Consider the following 22,903-nt stretch of genomic DNA (forward strand, 5'->3'; position numbering starts at 1 on the left):
GTATGTATGTTATGTGTTGTATGGTATGTGGTATGATGGGGGAACTCACTAAGCTTTGTGCTTACAGTTTACAGTTTTGGTTTCAGGTACCTCTTCATCGAAGGGGAAGGAGTTGGCTCGGTAGCGGCACATCACGCACACACATTGGTTCCGCATTTACTAGATGTCCTTGGGATTTATACTATGATGTTTCAATTTGTTGTATGAATTGTATTTGAACATGGTTTATGTTGCAATGTAGATTGGTCAAATAATGTTTTATCTTTTAACATTTTCGAAAAGTAATGTTTTTAAAAATGAAATTTTTGGATGTGGAAATTGGGTCGTTACAAGTTGGTATCAGAGCCCTGGTTTGAGGGATTCGGACACACCTTCGGGGGTGCTCGAACTCAAATCGAGGGATTAAAAGATTTTGGAAAGAGGAAATGTTTTCAAAAAGGGGTTTTAAGAAAGAATAATGTGTGTGATGTGCGCAACCGGCCAAGCTCAAGTAAGTATTCCCTAATGTACCCATACAAGTTATTTATGTTTATCAGTTTCCGTAGAATAGCATGCTAGAATAGGGCTAAGGATCTAGGAGTGATGCCTTATGTGCCTTCTTTATGTGCTTCTGTATATGAAAGAGCTGCATGCTAGAGCTGAGTAGACAGTAATAGGGTAGCTTGTTTAGGTTATTCCTGATAATACGAGTTTGGCATTGTATGCTAGTTCAGTTCTCTCTTCGAGGATAGAGTTGCTTGAGGTCATTTTCTTACGTCCAAATGTTGCTTTCTTTGTGCTATGTGGACCTTGAAGTGATGGGAGTTAACTGTTAGGTGAATACGTTTAAGTCACATGTGATCAGGGTTGAATAATCTCAGAGTGTTGGATTTGACTCTATTGCGTAGCTCTTGTTTGAGTCTTAATCGTTGTAGAGATGAGTCCCCTACTCGAAGGATTATCCGAGCCTTAGCGCATGTGATTGTATTCAGGTAATAGTTAATTGGCATCACCAAGAGGCCTTCAGCAGCTGAGGGCTGGGATGGGTGGAGTTAGAGGTTTCCTAGGGTAAGCCTAGGATAATGAGTAGCGGTGATCAGCAGTAGGGGAAGGGACCTGGTCGAGTCGAAGCAGTCTTTGGGGAAGGTACAGATAGATGTGGAAGGTAGTATGGGCCCGTACTACTGAAAGCAGAGGATCCGTACCCGAACCGAGGAAGGCTAAGATGAGACTAGGGAACTAGTAGTGGGTGGGATCCCTCCAAGGGTATCAGTATCGCTAACAGTTGTTATTTCCTTGTATTTCAGAATGGTGGTACTACGCCCGAGACCAGCAGTTGGCAGTTCAGGAGAGGGATCGGGTTCGGGATCAGGTTCCGAGCCAGTAGATGAGAGGCTACGCGAGTTCATCGCGTCAGAGATCACCATAGGTATCCTTGAGTCGACCCCCATTATCTTCGGGTCGATCAAGGAAGGGATCATCGAGATGATGGAGGATTGCCTCAGGGCGTTCAGGAGCGACATGGCATCTGGCCAGTTGGGATCTCGCACGCTGTCCTTTAAGGACTTCAGGGACAGCGGTGCGCCGGATTTCCACGGGGTGAAGGACCCCATTGTTGCCAGGCGATGGATTGCAGACATCGAGTCTGCGCAGTTGACTAGCTTCTGCCCTGAGGGGTCGAAGGTGAGGTATGCAGCAGGGTGTTTACGAGACCGAGCTCGAGATTGGTGGGAGTCATTGGGTGATTCTTTGGGAGCCTCATCTATTGAGGCTATGACCTGGCCAGACTTTGTGACCAGGTTCAGGGCAGAGTTTGCACCGCTGTCGAGCTTCAGCAGCTGGCCACGGAGTTTTTGGATATGAGGCAGACGACAGAGACTGTGTCGGAGATCACCACCGAGTTCTGAGAGAGGACATTGTTGGTGCCCCAGTACGCAGGAGATGAGGATATGAGGAGGACCCACTACCATGACATGCTACGGGCTGATATCCGGGAGCACGTCAGTTTTTCAGCTTGCCCCACCCTGGACTCCATGATTGCCAGGGCGAGGGAGAGGGAGATAGATTTGGAGCACATCCGGAAACGGAAGTCAGAGGAGGATCAGACAGGAGGGGCTTCGGGGAAGAAGCCCAAGGGATCAGACGGGAGGCCGAAAGGCCAGTCAGGACCGAGCTGCTGCAGGAAATGCGGCAGGCTGCACGAGGGGGCGTGCAGGTTGGGATCGTCGGGATGTTACAAGTGCAGCAAGTCTGGGCACTTTAGCAGGGATTACACTGCTCCGGCAGCAGTAATTCAGACATCGGAGTTGCTGTATTTCCACTGCAACCAGAGGGGCCACAAGAAGGCCAATTGCCCCCAGTTGGCAGTTTCAGTGCCGGTGAAGGCGCCAGCTCCAGCAACCCTGCAGATCACTGATGGCCGGCAGGGCAAGGCGGAGGCTCCGGTGGTGAGGAGCCGAACATTTCAGCTGACTACCGAGGAGGCACGCGCCGCACTCGATGTGGTGACGGGTATGATTCTTTCCCTCTATTTTATTTTTATGATGTTTTGATATTGATATGTGCCCGATATACGTATATGTGTTAGGATCGTTCCATGTGAACGGTATCCCAGTTCAGGTGTTGTTCGACTCGGGTGCATCCCGATCGTTCGTGTCCCTTGCGCTTAGCAAGAAGTTTCCCGAGTCTTCGGGCATGCTGGATTGCCCTTTGGAAGTAGAGATTGTTGATGATCGATCGGTGCGAGCATCGATGGTATTTCGGGACTGCGTGTTGCGTTTGTTCGAGGAGCACTACCTGGTGGATTTGGTTCCCATTCCGTTGCGTGGGAACAAGGTGATTATAGGCATGAACTGGTTGAGCCCTAATGGGGCGGTGATAGATTGCGCGCAGCAGCTAGTGCGATTCAGGACCCCAGGTGGGGGAGAGTTAGTGATCCACGGCGAGAGGCCACAGCGCGGACCCGCTGTATGTTCAGCAGCAAGGGCTAGACGTTACCTTCAGCAGGGATGCGCAGGATATGTCGCGTACGTGATGGATACCCGGGAGGCGGGTAATGCGACCGTGAGCGAGGTTCCAGTGGTGCGAGATTTCGCAGATGTTTTCCCAGAGGAGCTTCCTGGGATACCTCCGGAGCGATAGGTGGAGTTCAGGATTGACCTCGTTCCTGGTGCGGCACCGATAACCAAGGCACCATATCAGCTGGCTCCTCCTGAGATGCAGGAGTTGTCTACGCAGCTGCAGGAGCTGCTAGACAAGGGATTCATTAGACCGAGCAGTTCACCCTGGGGAGCCCCGATTCTGTTTGTGAAGAAGAAGGATGGGTCACACCGGATGTGCATAGATTATCGGGAGTTGAATAAGGTAACGGTGAAGAACCGTTACCCACTCCCGAGGATTGATGATCTCTTTGATCAGCTCCAGGGAGCATCTTGGTTCTCCAAGATTGATTTGCGTTCGGGTTATCATCAGATGCGGGTCAGGGAAGAGGATACGCAGAAGACCGCATTTCGGACGCGCTATGGCCGCTATGAGTTCGTGGTGATGCCGTTTGGGCTCACCAATGCTCCTGCCGCATTCATGGACCTGGGGAGCCCCGATTCTGTTTGTGAAGAAGAAGGATGGGTCGCACCGGATGTGTATAGATTATCGGGAGTTGAATAAGGTAACGGTGAAGAACCGTTACCCACTCCCGAGGATTGATGATCTCTTTGATCAGCTTCAGGGAGCATCTTGGTTCTCCAAGATTGATTTGTGTTCGGGTTATCATCAGATGCGGGTCAGGGAAGAGGATACGCAGAAGACCGCATTTCGGACGCGCTATGGCCACTATGAGTTCGTGGTGATGCCGTTTGGGCTCACCAATGCTCCTGCCGCGTTCATGGACCTCATGAACCGCGTATGCAGACCGATGTTGGATCGGTCTGTGATAGTCTTTATCGATGACATCTTGGTTTATTCCAAGACGCAGGAGGAGCATGAGGAGCATCTTAGAGAGGTTTTGGAGACCCTGAGGAGGTAGAGCTTGTATGCCAAGTTCTCCAAGTGTGATTTTTGGTTGTGCGAGGTGCAATTTCTCGGACACGGTTGACGAAGAAAGCCGTGGTTTTCCAGTGGGGACCCGAGCAGTAGGCAACATTTGAGACACTGAGACAGAGATTGTGCGAGGCGCCGATCTTAGCCGTGCCAGAGGGTGTAGAGGATTTTGTGGTTTATTGTGACGCGTCTATTTCAGGGTTGGTCGCGGTATTGATGCAGAGAGGGCATGTCATTGCCTACGCCTCGAGGCAGCTCAAGCCTCACGAGGAGAACTACCCGACGCATGATTTGGAGTTGGGGGCGGTAGTTTTCACCCTCAAGATTTGGCGGCATTACCTCTACGGGGTTCGATGTACCATTTACATGGACCACAAGAGTTTGAGGTACCTCATGGATCAGCCCAATCTGAACATGAGGCAGCGTCGATGGTTGGACGTGGTGAAGGATTATGATTGTGAGATCCTTTACCACCCGGGAAAGGCCAACATGGTGGCCGATGCGCTTAGCCACAAGGCGGCGCTGATCAGGGATATTTGCATGAGGATGACTGTGGTGACTCCCCTGTTGGAGCAAATTCGGAAGGCTCAACAGGAGGCTATCAAGGAGGAACATCGGAAGAGCGAGCGTGTGGTGGGTCAGATTTCCTCCTTCAATTATGATAGTCGAGGACTATTGACACTACACCGCATGGTGTGGGTGCCGTATCACGGAGGCGTGCGTCAGATCTTGATGGAGGAGGCGCACAAGTCCTGATTCTTTATTCATCCCGGGGCGACGAAGATGTATAGGGATCTTCGTCTAGATTATTGGTGGCCCTGCATGAAACGGGATGTGGCATGGTACGTCGAGCGGTGCTTGACATGCAGGAAGGTCAAGGCCGAACATCAGAGACCGCATGGGAAGATGCAGCCGTTGGACATCCCGTTGTGGAAATGGGAAGACATCACGATGGATTTTATCACAAAGCTTCCCAGGACTACGCGCGGAGTAGATTCGATTTGGGTCATCGTGGATCGATTGACCAAGAGCGCCCATTTTATTCCGATCCAGGAAAGCATCTCGGCCGAGAAGTTGGCCGATATCTACATCAGGGAGATAGTAGCGCGGTACGGGGTGCCGGTGTCAGTGATATCAGACCGGGATGTGCGATTCACTTCTAGATTTTGGAAGAAGTTTCATGACGAGTTGGGCACTCGTTTTCATTTTAGCACCGCCTTTCACCCACAGACGGATGGTCAGAGCGAGCGGACCATCCAGACTTTGGAGGAAATGTACGGGCATGTGTGCTAGATTTCGATGGTAGCTGGGATACCTATCTTCCCTTGGCTGAGTTCTCATACAACAACAGCTACCACGCGAGTATTGACCGTCCCCCATTCGAGATGTTGTACGGGCGAAGGTGCAGAACCCCGATATGTTGGGGTGAAGTTGGCCAGAGGGTCATGGGGAGCACCGAGGTGGTGATCGAGACGACCGAGAGGATCCAGCAGGTTCGGAGCAGTCTTCAGACCGCTCAGAGTCGGTAGAAAAGTTACGCCGACAAGCGTCGATCCGACTTGGAGTTCCAAGTCAGGGATATGGTTCTCCTGAAGGTGTCGCCTTGGAAAGGCATCATTCGATTCAGGAAGCGGGGCAAATTGGGCCCGAGATTTATCGGACCGCTCAGGGTTGTAGCCCGAGTGGGCAAGGTGGCGTATAGGTTGGATCTGCCGGACGAGCTCAGCCAGATCCACAACACTTTCCATGTCTCTCAGCTGCGGAAGTGCTTAGTGGATGATTCAGCAGTAGTGCCGTTGGAGGATATTCAGGTCGTTGACAGCCTGAATTACATTGAGCGCCCAGTTGCAATCCTCGACAGGAAGTCGAAGGATTTGAGAAACAAAAGGGTGGAGTTAGTGAAGGTGCAATGGCAGCACCGCAAGGGTTCGGAGTGGACTTGGGAGCTGTTGGATGAGATGATGGAGCATTACCCCGAGCTGTTCCAGGATTGAGCAGCAGACTTCGAGGACGAAGTCTAAAATAAGTGGGGGAGATTTATAGCACCTGGTTCCTGGTATGTAAATCTTAATTGAGTATTTTCCTTTTTAAGCCTTGGACTCGGCGAGTCATAGGTCCGACTCTCCGAGTAGGGACGAGACCCCCGGGATGCGTTTAAGTTGGCAACTCGGCGAGTCCATATCCTGGACTCGGCGAGTCACCGCTGTTGGATGAAACCCTAAGTTTCTGGGGTTTGCACCCTATTTAATCCCCCTTTCCGCCCCAAGCCAGCCCCCATTCACCCCCTAGAGCTCCCAACCCTCGTTTAAGCTTGTTCTTTGAAGAGTTGAAGCAATTATTGTGTGTACTTGAAGGTTTTGAAGAAGAAGGGAAGTAGATCCAGAAGAAGGGAAGCCATCCAAGCACCATTGTATTCTCTCAGTAGTTCCTTTGAGGTATATCCCATTTTCCCCATGTTTCTATGCTTAAGGCTTCATTTAAGACATTCTTGGCTGATTTCCAAGCTTGTATGTGCATGATAATTCGGAATAAGTTGATTGGTCTCTAGATCCAAGCATAGTTGAGCTCCAGGAGCTCAGATCCACTACCTTTATGAGCCCATATTGCATATAAACCTTAGATCTACTCTTTTGGTGCATTTTGAACCCTAAATCCCATACATGGATATTTACACGTAAAGTTGGAAACTTTACGTGTTATTCATGCTCTAGGAGCTCAGATCTACGAATGACATGGATTGGATTCGAGCAAAATCGCATTTTTAGCTCTTGCATGGAGCGGACTCAGCGAGTCGCTCATCTGACTCGGCGAGTCCAGTCGCGAGTCTCCGGGTCTGTCCCCTTTTTGTTATGTCGAGTCGCGTGGTGAGTCCAGGAGGGACTCGGTGAGTTGGAAGCTAAAACTCACCCATAGTGGAACTCAGCGAGTCGATGCCCTGACTCGGCGAGTTCAAGGCAATCTCCTTAGATCAAGATCAGACTCGGCGAGTTGTTCATACAACTCGGCGAGTCACAGTATAACTTGTTCATCGGATGAAGATGAACTCGGCGAGTTGTTCATACAACTCGGCGAGTAGGATGAAGGACTTGAACATTAGTTTAGAAGGGGAACTCTTCGAGTCGACGCCTAACTCGACGAGTAGAAACATAATTCAGGTCAGTCGTTTGGACATGGACTCGTCGAGTTGGCGAGCCAACTCGGCGAGTCGGGTCAACTGGAAGTTGACTCTGAATTTGACTTAGGGCATGATCAGGGGTAAATGGTCACTTTATCCAAAGGTCAGTTAGCAGTTTTTGACTAAGGTTTTGGTGGGAATACAGCTAGAGGATTTCCGGAACAGCAGCAGTAGCAGCAGTCAGACTATTCCCACGAAGATCAACAGCTACTCCGAGGTGAGTTACCTTCTAGTAGCGGTGGGTCAAAGGCCACAATGTCGGCCCACCAGTAGGAGATGTATGATAGATGATTGTCTTTGTGATATCATCTAGGTTTGCTATTACCTGATATGTTATATGCTAGCATGATATGTTGTATGTAGTAGAGTTCGGTTGTTAGGACTGAAGGGTAATCAGACACCCCAGATACGTCTGATAGTATGTGATGATATGTTTGCATGCTGGCTTGTTATGTTATATGCGATAGAGGTAGTATGAGGGGACTAGTCCCCGAGTTCGGTTGTTAGGACCAAAGGGTAGTCAGCACCCCAGAATGGCTTGAAACGGGTAGGTCAACACCCCAAAATGGCTTGACATGGGTAGGATGGCACCCCAGAATGGCCGCACGGGTAGTCGGCACCCCAGAATGGCCTTACCGGGTAGTCAGGCACCCCAGAATAGCCTGGCAATATGTATGTTATGTGTTGTATGGTATGTGGTATGATGGGGGAACTCACTAAGCTTTGTGCTTACAGTTTACAGTTTTGGTTTCAGGTACCTCTTCATCGAAGGGGAAGGAGTTGGCTCGGTAGCGGCACATCACGCACACACATTGGTTCCGCATTTACTAGATGTTCTTGGGATTTATACTTTGATGTTTCGATTTGTTGTATGACTTGTCTTTGAACATGGTTTATGTTGCAATGTAGATTGGTCAAACAAGGTTTTATCTTTTAACATTTTCGAAAAGTAATGTTTTTAAAAATGAAATTTTTGGACGTGGAAATTGGGTCGTTACACCCATGGTCAATGACCAATATATCAAGTGTGATATCTTCCAATCATAATATATTTATAGATCAAATATTAATTTATTAATATAATTCAATCTCTCATTTATAATCTATTTCTCAACGTTTCATCAATCTCTCAATCAACAACTAATATTCTAAACAACAAGCATCACAAGTATCACAAATATGGATATTAGAGTAGTGCCACTCACCCGGTAAGTCGACAAGCTTATTCCAGTCTCAAATTTACTCTAACACTATTTATCAGCTCGTCACATGATAAAATCAATTATTATTAAATAATAAATCCCTTGGAATCTGTCCAGACTCACTAATAATTATAATAGGCTTAACTCGTAAGTGCATGGCTAAATCTATCATATCGGGTATTTCCCAAGTTATAGGGTTTATAACCCTTGTCAACCAAACATGATATTAATCATAAGATTTTCTCACTAATCTAGCCAAAATGTTCATAACAACTCCATATAACGAAAACTCAAAACCCTTACATGCGTCTAATATATCTAATAATAATAAAATATCATAAACACAATTTATCGGGTAAAAGATACATCATTGTATCCCGCAACTCAACTCTGTATCACCTGTATGCCAACATAATATCTATGGTATATACTCCCCATAATGGCTCCCGAGCAGCATCCCTCCTTGCGTATGCCAAAATACTTCAAAACGAATCAAGAACACTCATATTTATACTTTGGGGATGCTCACGTCATCAGCATATACCTCTCACGTCGTGAGAAATGTTTATACCAGTTTCTGCCACATGCCATGCGCTTTCGCCACATGTTTTCGTCAATTCATGCTACTCACATCGTGAGGGTCAAAGGTTTGATCGTTGACTTTATTTCCGTTGACTTTCTCAATATAGTAGTGTGTTTTCATCAAATCTTCAAACGATCATAACTTCATCATACGAACTCCATTTTTTATGATATCTCTGCGGAATCCTCTCAACGAGCTCCATAACATCATTTAATTATCTTTTGCTAAATATCATTTCCAAAAATAAAGTAACTCAAGGCTTTATCTCATTTACTCAACTCATAATATCTATGTTTTGTAAAATAATACTTGTTATGGAAAATCGAGTGTTACAATTCCCAATACTGATATCAATAATGATAGTTCGGTTATTGAATTTATATCCAATTCGGTATTCAAAATCTCAAATTGGTATTGATTTGATACCGACAGCTGATATTTATTATGTCTCATGCTCATTGTAACGCTTGTTTCAGGTATCAATTATTTCTCTAACATTTTAGGGTTTTGAACTGGGAATCGACGAGTTGGGGAGCTCCAACTAGTCGAGTAGGCATTATTTTGGACGCGGGATGAAAGGTCTACTCGACGAGTGGCAAGGCCTCAACTCAATGAGTAGACGTTGGAAAGGAAAACCCTAATTTTCCGAGTTTTGCACCCTATATAAAGAACTTATGGTTCATGAAGGTCATCGTCTTTACAGCCCAGAGAAACCCTAATTCGAGCTTTACATTTTCTTGAGCGTGTGTGAGAGCCTTGGAGAGTGATTTTGGTGTGGTTGTAAAGGAATTTGGAGCTTGAAGAGGTTGGAGCAAAGGGAGAGGTTGTAGATCTGACATCTACTCTGTGTTAGCAATCGTTTGGAGGTAAAAAAGCCTTTACCTTGGCTTTCCATTTCTTAGATCTTCCCTTATGTAAGAATATGGTCATTCCTAGGGAAAAATGGAGCCACTCTCGGGTTTGAGCTTGTCATGAGGACATGGTTTTTAGATCTGGACTCCTCTAGGCCCTATAGACATAAAGTTGTCGACTTTATCTAGTCTTGGCCCTTCTCGATGCCCTAAACCTCTTCATAAGCTTTATTTTTGGGTGTTTTAGCCTATTAAGGCCTTGTATGTACATAAAGTTGGCAACTTTACGTGGTAACTACACCATAGGGGGATGGATATGTTGTTTGGAGCTTTAAATTCAACCGAAAAGGGCTTAATAGGTTAAGATTGGGAAAACTCGACGAATTGCCCTAGCAACGTGACGAGTTGGATCGAGTTGCCCCGTCTTCTGGATGCTGAGTAGACTTGGCGGGTTGATGAGACAACTCGGCGAGTTGGCTAGAGTTTTTCCCGGTTTTCTAACTCTGAAGGAACTCGACGAGTTGTTAGATGCACTCGAGAAGTTGGGGTCAACGTGGACTGTTGACCTTGACCGTTGACCTTGACTTTGACCATGGTTGACCAAGTTTGACTTTAAAGGTATTTTTGGTATTTTGGGATTTTGAAAAAGTTAGTCACATGGTGGTTATAGGCAGTTGAGTTGGAGTCGCAGGTTTTGACAAAGTTAGGTACCAAGGTCGGCTCATTCGGTTAGTTGTAGTGTTTATTGTGGATTCACTACTGATATATCTGATATGCATGTATATGTGGATGTACTAGTACTTTATTGACTAGATATGGAAGACCCCAAGGGGAGCTCGTAGCAGTCGAATATCAGATCATGAGGGGGAGCCCATGACAAGTAGTTAAGACCACATGGGGGAGACAATGACACGTAGGTCTAAGACCCTGAGGGGAGCCCACGACATCCTGGAGTAAGACCCTGGAAGGAGTCCACGACCTCCTTATATGTTATATATGTGTTATGTAGTATGATAGTTATTTATGTGATACTGGTATGCTAGTTGACTTCGTGTTATTTGCATGGAAGACCCCGGGGGAGCCTGTGACAGTCGGATATCAGACCATGTGGAGGAGCCCATGGCATCATAGGTAAAGACCATTGGGGGGGGGGGGGGGGGGGATGACATGTGGGGAACTCACTAAGCATTAGCTTATAATTTGTTGGTTGTTTTAGATACTTCAGAGCCTATGGGCAAGAGCCCGACATGATGGCGCGACATGCACTCTCCGATGTTTTTGTTGGAACACTCTGATATATGAATAAAATGTTTGATACCGTGGATTTTGAAAACAATTGTAATTGGTATATGTGTTCATTGATAACGGTTTTGTTAAATTAAAAATGAAAATTTTTATTGAAAAATTTGGGCTGATACACTCATCCCTCAAAGTCAAAAATGTATTAAGATACTTAAAACTTAAATTATTTTAGTTAAAAAGATCTGACAAACAATTTATCAATGAAATCATAAGTCGAAAGTGATATTTTTGCCAATGGCAAAACTAATTAGGGTGTGGTGTTTTAACATTATCATCGGTAAATTAAAAAGAAATAGTAAGAGTTTGAACGGTTAATAATGAAAGAGAGATCGATAAACTTCTATAGGTAAAAACTACTTCCGGCAAAAGGTAAAAACTACTTCCGGCAAATCAATTGGTTGAGAGATGGTGTTCACCAACGGAAATATGCTCCATGTATGCATATAGTTGGTAACATTATCACACCCCTACGCCTACGATTGGTTGAGGGATGGTGTTCACCAACGAAAATATGCTCCATGTATGCATATAGTCGGTAACATTATCACACCTCTACCCCTACGACCTTATAAATATATACAATTGTTGATATGTGACACTATAAATAGTACAATTTTATTGTCTTTAATTTTGGACCAAAAATTTCCATTATTTTAATTTTGGCTTCAAAACTTTCTATATTTTTGGTTTTGATCGTATTGTTATAGTAAAACTTGGTTGTTTTTCGATTTTGGTGCTAAAAGCTTTCATTGTTTTCTTGACCCAACACTTTTAATATTTCACTTTTGGTCTTATTGTTATAACTAACTTTCATTCTTTTCAATTTTGCCCCCAAAAAATTTATTGTTTTTTATTTTGGCCCAAAACTTTCAATATTTTCAGTTTCGGCCCCATCCTTTTTTTTCTCGGTTTTGGCCAAAACTTTTACTTTTATGTCAATTTTGGTCCTATAACATTTTAATGTTTCTAGTTTTAACACTGAACCTTTCAATATATTCACTTTTTTCCCTATTTTTTCTCAGTTTTGGCGTTACTTTTTTTTTTTTTTTTTTTTTTTATTTATTTATTTTTATATATATAACAGTTTTGGTAGAATTTTCCTCATATTTTGGCCCTATTTTTTATATTTGCTACTGTTTTGCTTTTCAGATTTTTTAGTTTTGGCCAAAAGTAATATTTGTATACGGTTAAAAAAAACATAATGATCAAGTTACAATAAAAATATAACATATAAATTAATATTTAATTTTATAAGTTCTTGTTTCATTTATATATGCTCTTCCTATTTCATGTATACGAGTGTACAATGTCCTAATGGGATAGCACACTGCACACTCTCATCATGAGAGTCTCATGTCACATCAATATATAAGTGGTGAGTAAACGAGTTTATAGTAGAATATAAATCATATGAGGCAAGATAAAAAAAAAAAAGGAACTCAAAACTGAACAAATAAGGAAAATAATAGACATATTATCAAAAGAAGTAGCAGATGATATGAATTTATAAATAAGATGGTATTTTTGTAATGAAATGATTTCTTTTTAATGGACATTTTAGAAAGTAACCAAACAAGATAAACAATATTTGATTTTCCTCTCATTTCATAATGGAGATTGCTATGTAGATGGAGATCAACATCTGCCGGATTTTACAGATGCAGATGCAGGAGGTGACGCTCAGGTGGGCGGCGGTTTGACTATAGTGGGTGGCGAAACAAGCGGTGGGGCTATACCAACAATGGCGTGCAATGATGGTAAGACAATCGTTTTTTATAGAATTGGTTTTGGTTTTTGTAAATAAATCAGATTTCGCCTTCATAAGGCGGTTTTTGTAATTAAATCAAATTTCATCTTCATCCATGTAGTTTTGTAAATAAACCAGAACTTGTTTTGTGTTGGCTATGCTTATATATATGCATATCTCTGCATGTGCTAGTGCATATGTTCATGTGTATCTCTCACTTAAAAGTCAAATAAGATTGAAACAACATATGCACATGTGCATATATCACTTGCATATGTACATATCAGTCGATGAAAACAAAAGGGAAACATCATCACTGAAGGATATATCCACTTTGAGGATGTTTTACGATTATTTGATGATACATTTATATTTTGCGAATTCGAAGGTTATGGGAAATTCTTATCTTCGGTTACTTAATATTCTAAAATTCCATTAATCACAATTAGAGGTGCTCAAAGCCAGGCCATGGATAACCAAAATTTGCAGGCGGGTTATTAACGGGCTTCAAACGGTGAATGGGCCCATTAAGCTAAGCTAGTGGCCTGCCCTCGGACGTACTTTGGAGTAGAGATGCAAAAACCTTTTTTTTTTATGAACCGGACCGGTTCAAAAAACCGGTTCGGTTCGGGTCAAAGTAGTCAAAACCGGTTCTCATCCAAACCGGTTCAGCTCCAAAAATATCTGACATATGTAAACCAGTTCGGTTTAAGAGAAACCGGTTTAGAAAACCGGTTCAAAAAGAGGTTAAAAAACTGGTCCAAAACCGGTTCGACGCAAATAAGGTTTTCTATATATATATATTGGGCTAATAAGTGTAAAATAGGAATTTTTTTTTTTTTTTTTTTTTTTTTTTATAGAGTATAAAGCACTAGATTGTCTTAAACCAAAAAAAAATTGGCTTTCACAGTAGGTGGTTTGGAGGATTGGGAAGGCAAATGCTAATAAGCCTTACATATATACATATACATACACGTCCATATGGACCATGTCCAAAAGGATTTTTTTTCCCTTGTTTAATAATATACATATCTTTTCATGTATTAACTTTTTTTTTGGTTTTAAATTTTATGTTTGTGTATATGTAGAAAAAAATAATGTATGTAAAAAATTGTTCAACTTGAATAACACATTTTTTGGAGTAATTTTCAACTTTTTTTTTGTTTTTTTTTTGTTTTTTTTTATATTGGAAATATATAATACAACTTCAAACATAAAAACACAAAACATCCAAATTGTCAAACTAATACATCTTCAAACATAAAAACACAAAACATCCAAAAAAAATTTATTTTTGTTTTTTTATTCGTCATCCGCCATGTCGTTGTGTAATCCTCCCTCATACTCGATCTCTTCTAGGGTGAGTGACACCGACATTCCCATCGCTACTTCTTCCTCATGTACTTGTGCTTCGGCATGCAACGATGTGCCTTCTAGTACTTCAATGTCTTGTATCATTTCCACGCCATCAAGGTAGCATTTCAAGCAAATGCACACTTCCACCGACAAAGGGGTTAGTTTTGCTCTTCTTGGTGATATTACCCTGCCACTAACAGAAAAAGCCGATTCCGAAGCTACCGTAGAAGCTTGGGAGCTTAGTAGATCACGGGCCATAGCGGTTAGAATCGGAAATTGGGTTTCCTTTCCTTTCCATCAAGCCAAGATATCAAAATTTTCAAACTCTTGAATACTCATTTGAGACAACAAATCGGAACCAATGTACCTCCCGAGCTCGCTACTTGGGGTGTTAGACCGAGCTCGTTTGGAATTTTCATTCCTCAAAGTATTATAAAGCCTAATTGTTTCGTTATTTTGGTGAGAAGTGGATCCGGATGCCCCCGTATTTTGCATCATATCATGAATGTTTGTTGAACCATATTTTGTTAAATAAACTTCAAATAAATTTTGGAAAACTTTGTTAAATTTTAAAAGTTCCTTTGATGCATAATCTATGTCATCATCCATTAAACCCAAATCGTAACAAATATTTTCAATTAAAGTCTCACCCCCCCCCCCCCCCCCCCCCAACATTTAGAGCCGGATTCAAAGCGGCGGAACAAGTAATAATGGGAGACATTTCTTGAAAATATTTTTTTAACTTTGCTTTCACCGGTTTCATCATATTAGCAAACATTATGCTCCTCATTTCAAACTCATTTATTTTCGCACACATTAAAAAAAATTAGTTTAAAACTAAACAACTTGTAGGATAATAAACACCCGATAAAAAAGTAGTTGTTTTTTTTAAAACATCAAGCATGTCCGTAACAAGTTTGATAGTATCCCAACTTGATTCCGGATAAGTCGTAACCTCATTTTTAAAGTATCTTTTTGACGTAAGACACATTCAAACATTTTGCAAGTGGAGTTCCATCATGTATTATTTTCCCAATTCGGACCTAAAAAGAGGGCATTCGCATCGACACAAAATTGCATATAATTATGATAACGAGCGTTGCTAGAACTACAAATATCTTTTAGCATGTCTTTGAAACCATCTTTTATAGTTTCAATGTGTAACAACCAAAATTTCGAAACAATTAAAACTTTTCAAAAAACAACTCATTTTAATAACGTTGTTACAAAAAAAGGTTTTCAATACATTATTTAACAGAGTATTTCCCAGGTCCATTTCATAAAATACCAACGCGAGGAACGGTACGATCACGCCTTTGCCTTGCCACAGACTCCTGAGAACCTGAAAACATAAAACCACAACTGTAAGCCCGAAAGCTTAATGAGATACCCCCAAAATACCAACCACATATACACCCTTCCAGGCCACAACCTTCCGGTCCAAACATATCGCCTTCCGGCCCATTGCGTAATGCCTTCCGGCCCATAACACATTGCCTTCCGGCCCATAACATAATACCTTCCGGCCCATAACATATCGCCTTCCGGCCCGCAATGTAAAAGCATATATATATATATATATATATATATATATATATATATATATATATATATATATATATATATATATATATATATATATATCATGACAGAACATAGAACAACCGTGCATACCGGGTTACACTCCAGACCAGACGACCATACACATAACATGTAATCATATAGCAGTTCACAGTTAGCAAATCGATCAACAGATCACATAACATATCATTACCCTAACCAAGATACCAGCCTAGCCGATCACTAGCATAACATCACCCTACGACTCAGCCAACAAAATAATTATGCACATACGCCTTTCCAGGCCATGACCTTCCGGTCCACATCGCATTGCCTTCCGGCCCGCAACATGTAATGCCTTCCAGCCCATATCCCGCAATATCATACAACAGACAATTACCCGGATTTCCATCCGATAAAAGGGTCGGCCTTGGTGCCTTAAACCCTATAGATATAGTGAGGATAACTCACCTTGAAACTGCCGACTGAACAGATAACCCGAACTGCTTCGATCCCTGATACAATCTCCACCACTGGACAGCTACCAATGCACTGAACTCAAAACCATAACCAACAATTACCAAAATACCCCTGGAAACCACTGGTCAACCCTTGGTCAAATACTGGGTCAAAGTCAACCCCTGACTGACCCTACTCGCCGAGTTCCCAACTCAAAACTTCACTGAATCCGCGACCTAACTCGTCGAGTCACCCCGAGACTCGCCGAGTCCAAAAACTCTGAGTCCATTCGCACATAACTCATCGAGTCATCCCTTGACTCGCCGATTCTTCGACTCAACCAGAAAATATTGGGACTCTTCGACAAGACTCGCCGAGTCCAAGAACAGACTCGCCGAGTCTAAGGCTATCTTCAACCTACTCGCCGAGTGGTTCATCCAACTCGTCGAGTTCCAGACCATCTTCATCCAACTCGCCGAGTTGTTCTTCCAACTCGTCGAGTCTCAACTCGTCTTCAAGTAACTCGTCGAGTCCACCCATGTGACTCGCCGAGTACCACCGGTCTGAATCCAAACAGAAGCGTTCTAGACCATGCAATTGATCCAAAACATAGATCTAGCCTCCTACAACTCATCCATCACGTAAAGTGGCAATCTTTACGTGAATCCAAAGAGATCTATGCATTTTGCACATTAGGGCTAAGGTTTGGGACAAGATAGCTTCATCCAACACTCAACACAGGGACTTTCCTGCATTCTAACCCTCCTCCATTCCAGATCTGAGGTAGCAACCTCAGATCCAACCTTTAGACTCCAAAATAACCCAAGATAAGTTCCCCCCAAACCCCAAAATGAAGAGACAAGACAAAAGCAGCTCAAGAACGAGATTTTACCTTCAAAGAATGCCCTAATCTGCAAGGAAACTCGAATCCAAGCAAAACCCCTTGCTCCACACCTTCAAACTTCCAAACTTTCTCCAACAATTACTTCTCCAAGCTCCAATCCACTCAACAATGGTGCTTCTCCACGATTTTAGGGTTTCAGGGACTCAAAGGGGTGATAAAGAGGCTGGGGAGGAAACATAATGCTCTTTATATAGGGCTCAACCCCGAGAATTAGGATTTTCTCCACTCAGCGCCTACTCGCCGAGTCCATCTCAATGACTCGTTGAGTCGGCTATTTAACACGTGACCAAGTCACGACTCTACTCGCCGAGTCCATCCATGGACTCGACGAGTCACTCTTTCCCAAATTACACTTTTAGCCCTTCCACACAACTCTTGCTATTTCGGGATGTTACAATTCTCCCCCACTTAAATTAGGCTTCGCCCCCGAAGCCTACAGCAATACATCTCCAAAGATGTTCCCACAACACGCCATCTGGCCTTAACCGGACAAGGTCCCACAAGGCATACCCGTCGAAACTCGAACACACTTTCCCTTCCTTTACGGTGTCCTGACCACCGTCTCGAACCGGGCACCGACTGTACCCTATGATGATCACACTCGATACCCGAGAATTACCCAAGATGCATTACTGCCCCAATCTCAATAATCACTCGACCCATAAGGGTTAGAAAACTTTGAGCCGTCGGATCCCCGATCCGAATCCCACTTTATCCAATCCGGGACGACTGAGAGACCCATTCTCAATCTCAGAGCAACTCCCACGAGTTCTCCCCTTGCAACCGCATACGCATGCTGAACTAGTCCTAACACCCTCAGGTTGGGAAAACCTGATACACTGATAATATCCTCAAACATCCCCCGGATAAGACACTAATACATACCCCATACCCTGATCAAAATCACACTGAGAGTTTAAGACTCTCTCCTTGCATCCTTTCCGAGCCTCTTGGCTCTACACCTGCGGAATTCCCTTCGCAACCTCAACAGGCATCCAAACCGGATAAGCTCCTATTCCACTGCCGTAAACATGCTGCTCAAACCATACTCGAAGTACTCGATTCATAACTCTGCTCTGCCATTCTTACTTCCGTGAACTTGCACTCCCTCTCGGAGTTACACCTCACTCTCTCTTCCTTTACCAAGGAAACCACTCGACCACATTGTCACTCCGATAAGTGCCACGGTGCTCGCCTAACGCTACACCACCCTCTCATAGCGTATCCGCTATCCATCCAACACATATATTATGACTCTCATCGCAAGGGACCCTCAAGCCCATGCACTATCTCAACTCACCAAGATCACTTCCCGGGGCCAGACCTTCTAATGCAAACACACTGCGACATACCCAATCCATATCCTCAAACAGATCCAACAATACCTGCAGAGTCTTCAGTATGACTGGACCGTCTTACCAGGCCTTCAACCCATTCTGGACCGCTCAACTATCATTCATCATTCCGGGCTATCACCCCCGGAAATCCTCCCATGCATACCGTTCCAGCCCTCCAGGGGGGGGGGGTTTCCGAACTCTAATTCCATCATGCATACTCGGTCCCGGCCTGTTCCCAGGCCTCCACAATCAAATGCCCTAGGTTTGTATCCTGCCCCGCACGCCCGACACTCGCTCCTATCAGACTATACTCTGGGCTGGCAGAACACTGCTGAATCCCAACAGCTAAGCACCCTCAAGTACTCATCGATCTCCTGGAGAATTCTCCAATTCTCCCCCACTTATAGCACTGATTAACAACCACCGATCGCCATCACCGACCTTCCAGAACAACCCTGCACAAAGAGAACACTTACACGCGGACTGCTTCCCACAAGCATAAACAACCTTAACGAGATCTCATATCAACACTGATTAACCCGCTCGAAAGAAACTCAAACTGTATCTAACCACTCCTCGGAAAGCTGATGCTACCCGACCTTCAACCCAATGTTGCATCTCCACTAATAACCCTCACGAATGATAACCAACGAAAGCACAAACACCAAACTATAACCATGCCAAACCCTCAAGGAACAACAGATACCAAGACGAAAACTCGAATCACAAATCCATAACCATGCCAAACCCTCAAGGAACAACGGATACCAAGACGAAAACCCGAATCGCAAATCCATAACCATGCCAAACCCTCAAGGAACAACGGATACCAACACAAACAATACACCATAATAATCGCAAGATAACATGACATCCAGAAAGAAACATACCCGCAGCTGTATCCGGCACTGCTCTGACCTCCTCTGCCGCAATCTAATAAGCACGACCCTGAGCCCTTGGGGGCTCCGCTCCACCCTGACCTTCTCCTGAAATCCTCAAAGTGGCCGGTGCTGGAGCCTGCACCGCTCCAGCGGAAAACTGTGGATAGTTGACCCTCATACGTCCAACCTGACGACAATGATAGCAAATCCTCAAATCCCGAACCGGCGCTAACCGCCGACAATCCCTTGCATAGTGTCCCTCCTTTCCGCACTTGCGGCATGCACCACCGGACCTGTAAATTCCGGTGTGACTCCTCCCACACTTCCCACAAGTGTGGCTGCTCCGATCCCCCATCCTGGAATCAACGGTCTTAGACCGTTTCGTTGCCGGCTCCGACTGAACCGGAGCTTGCCTCAGCTCACGCAACTGCAACTCAATCTCTAACTCACGCCGCCGGGCGGCCTCCTGCAACTCCAACAATATCCCGCACCTCTGTGCGGACACAAACTGTCTGATGTCTCTCTTTAGCATACTCAGATATCGGGACATCTGAGCCTGCTCCGAAGCGAACTCAGGGCAGAACATCGCCCTCTCAGTGAACATTCTGGTGATTTCCGTCACCGACTCCGAAACCTGCTTCAGCTCGAGGAACTCCCGAGCCAACCTCTCCCTCTCTGCCTGCGGAACATAACGAGTACCGAACATCTCTCTGAACTGATCCCATGAAATCGCAGCCCTCTGCGCATCCAAATATGACCCCGTGGTCAACCTCCACCAATCATTTGCCCCGAGCCTCAACAGGTTCAGAGCACACCTCACCCTCTGATCACCAGGGCATGAACTCATGAAGAAACACCCCTCCACGTCCGATAACCATCTCATAGCAACAATCGGGTTTTGAACTCCATCGAAGGTGGGAGGCTCCGTATTATCGAAGTCCCGATACTGAAAATCCTTATCAGCTCCTCCCCCTACTGCTGCTACAGCCACTGTAGCCGCCGCGACAGCCGTCTCCGCGAGAGCCGCATAGCGCTCATCAAAATACTCAACCATGGCGGTCTTGATCGACCCAAACAACTCCGGCAACTCAGCTCGGAACAATGCAGCAACCTCATCATGCAGGATCTCGCGAATCCTCGCATCCAACTCGCACGAGCTCATCTGACCAATAATCTCGGGCGGTACTGACCCGTCCGCAACTCCTCCTCCTGCACCCGATCCTGACCCGGATCCGCTTCCAGCATGCCTCGAAATCTCCATACTGAAAATATATTAGAAAACCTCAGACTCTTCCCACTATCCCGGGAACCGACTCTCAACCCAACCCTAGAGGTCATGGTTTCCCTGATACGCGTATGGGTCCTGTGCTTTCTGTAGTACGGGCCCATACTACCTTCCACACCTACCCATATTTGTATGAAGTACTACCACAACACCTTAGAGAAACATGCATAACAACTCTCAACCCTCACCACTAGGGGAACACTGAGAATCTCCCATAAGGAACCCTAGGCTACAGGCATCACAATCAGGCAACATTAACACGAATTCCTGAAGATCCCTAGCCTAACTCTAGCATGTTGTTCTATCAAAGCTCAATAAAACAATGTCATGAATGGTAATTTGGGGTTACTTACTGGCTCCGGCTGATCGTACCTCCACGTCCTCCTTTTACTAAATTTTAAAACCATTTTAATTTCTCTTTTAAAACCTTCCTCGATTTGAGACTGAAGTCACACAAGTGTTCCTCTAATTCACTCAAACCAAGGCTCTGATACCAACTTGTAACAACCAAAATTTCGAAACAATTAAAACTTTTCAAAAAACAACCCATTTTAATAACATTGTTACAAAAAAAGGTTTTCAATACATTATTTAACAAAGTATTTCCCAGGTCCATTTCATAAAACACCAACGCGAGGAACGGTACGATCACGCCTTTGCCTTGCCACAGACTCCTGAGAACCTGAAAACATAAAACCACAATTGTAAGCCCGAAAGCTTAGTGAGATACCCCCAAAATACCAACCACATATACGCCCTTCCAGGCCACAACCTTTCGGTCCAAACATATCGCCTTCCGGCCCATTGCGTAATGCCTTCCGGCCCATAACACATTGCCTTCCGGCCCATAACATAATGCCTTCCGGCCCATAACATATCGCCTTCCGGCCCGCAACGTAAAAGCATATATATATATATATATATATATATATATATATATATATATATATATATATATATATATATATATATATCATGACAGAACATAGAACAACCGTGCATACCGGGTTACACTCCAGACCAGACGACCATACACATAACATGTAATCATATAGCAGTTCACAGTTAGCAAATCGATCAACAGATGACATAACATATCATTACCCTAACCAAGATACCAGTCTAGCCGATCACTAGCATAACATCACCCTACGACTCAGCCAACAAAATAATTATGCACATACGCCTTTCCAGGCCATGACCTTCCGGTCTACATCGCATTGCCTTCCGGCTCACAACATGTAATGCCTTCCGGCCCATATCCCGCAATATCATACAACAGACAATTACCCGGATTTCCATCCGATAAAAGGGTCAGCCTTGGTGCCTTAAATCCTATAGATATAGTGAGGATAACTCACCTTGAAACTGCCGACTGAACAGATAACCCGAACTGCTCCGATCCCTGATACGATCTCCACCACTGGACAGCCACCAATGCACTGAACTCAAAAACATAACCAAGAATTACCAAAATACCCCTGGAAACCACTGGTCAACCCTTGGTCAAAGACTGGGTCAAAGTCAACCCCTGACTGACCCTACTCGCCGAGTCAACCCTATGACTCGCCGAGTTCCCAACTCAAAACTTCACTCAATCCGCGACCTAACTCGCCGAGTCACCCCGAGACTCGCCGAGTCCAACAACTCTGAGTCCATTCGTACATAACTCACCGAGTCATCCCTTGACTCGCCGATTCTTCGACTCAACCAGAAAATATTGGGACTCTTCGACAAGACTCGCCGAGTCCAAGAACAGACTCGCCGAGTCTAAGGCTATCTTCAACCTACTCGCTGAGTTGTTCTTCCAACTCGTCGAGTTCCATACCATCTTCATCCAACTCGCCGAGTTGTTCTTCCAACTCGTCGAGTCTCAACTCGTCTTCAAGCAACTCGTCGAGTCCACCCATGTGACTCGCCGAGTACCACCGGTCTGAATCCAAACAGAAGCGTTCCAGACCATGCAATTGATCCAAAACATAGATCTAGCCTCCTACAACTCATCCATCACGTAAAGTGGCAATCTTTACGTGAATCCAAAGAGATCTATGCATTTTGCACATTAGGGCTAAGGTTTGGACAAGATAGCTTCATCCAACACTCAACACAGGGACTTTCCTGCATTCTAACCCTCCTCCATTCCAGATCTGAGGTAGCAACCTCAGATCCAACCTTTAGACTCCAAAATAACCCAAGATAAGTTCCCCCCCAAACCCCAAAATGAAGAAACAAGACAAAAGCAGCTCA

Source organism: Lactuca saligna, chromosome 8, assembly GCF_052625555.1.
Source record: "Lactuca saligna cultivar CGN05327 chromosome 8, ASM5262555v1, whole genome shotgun sequence".
Lineage (NCBI taxonomy): Eukaryota > Viridiplantae > Streptophyta > Magnoliopsida > Asterales > Asteraceae > Lactuca > Lactuca saligna.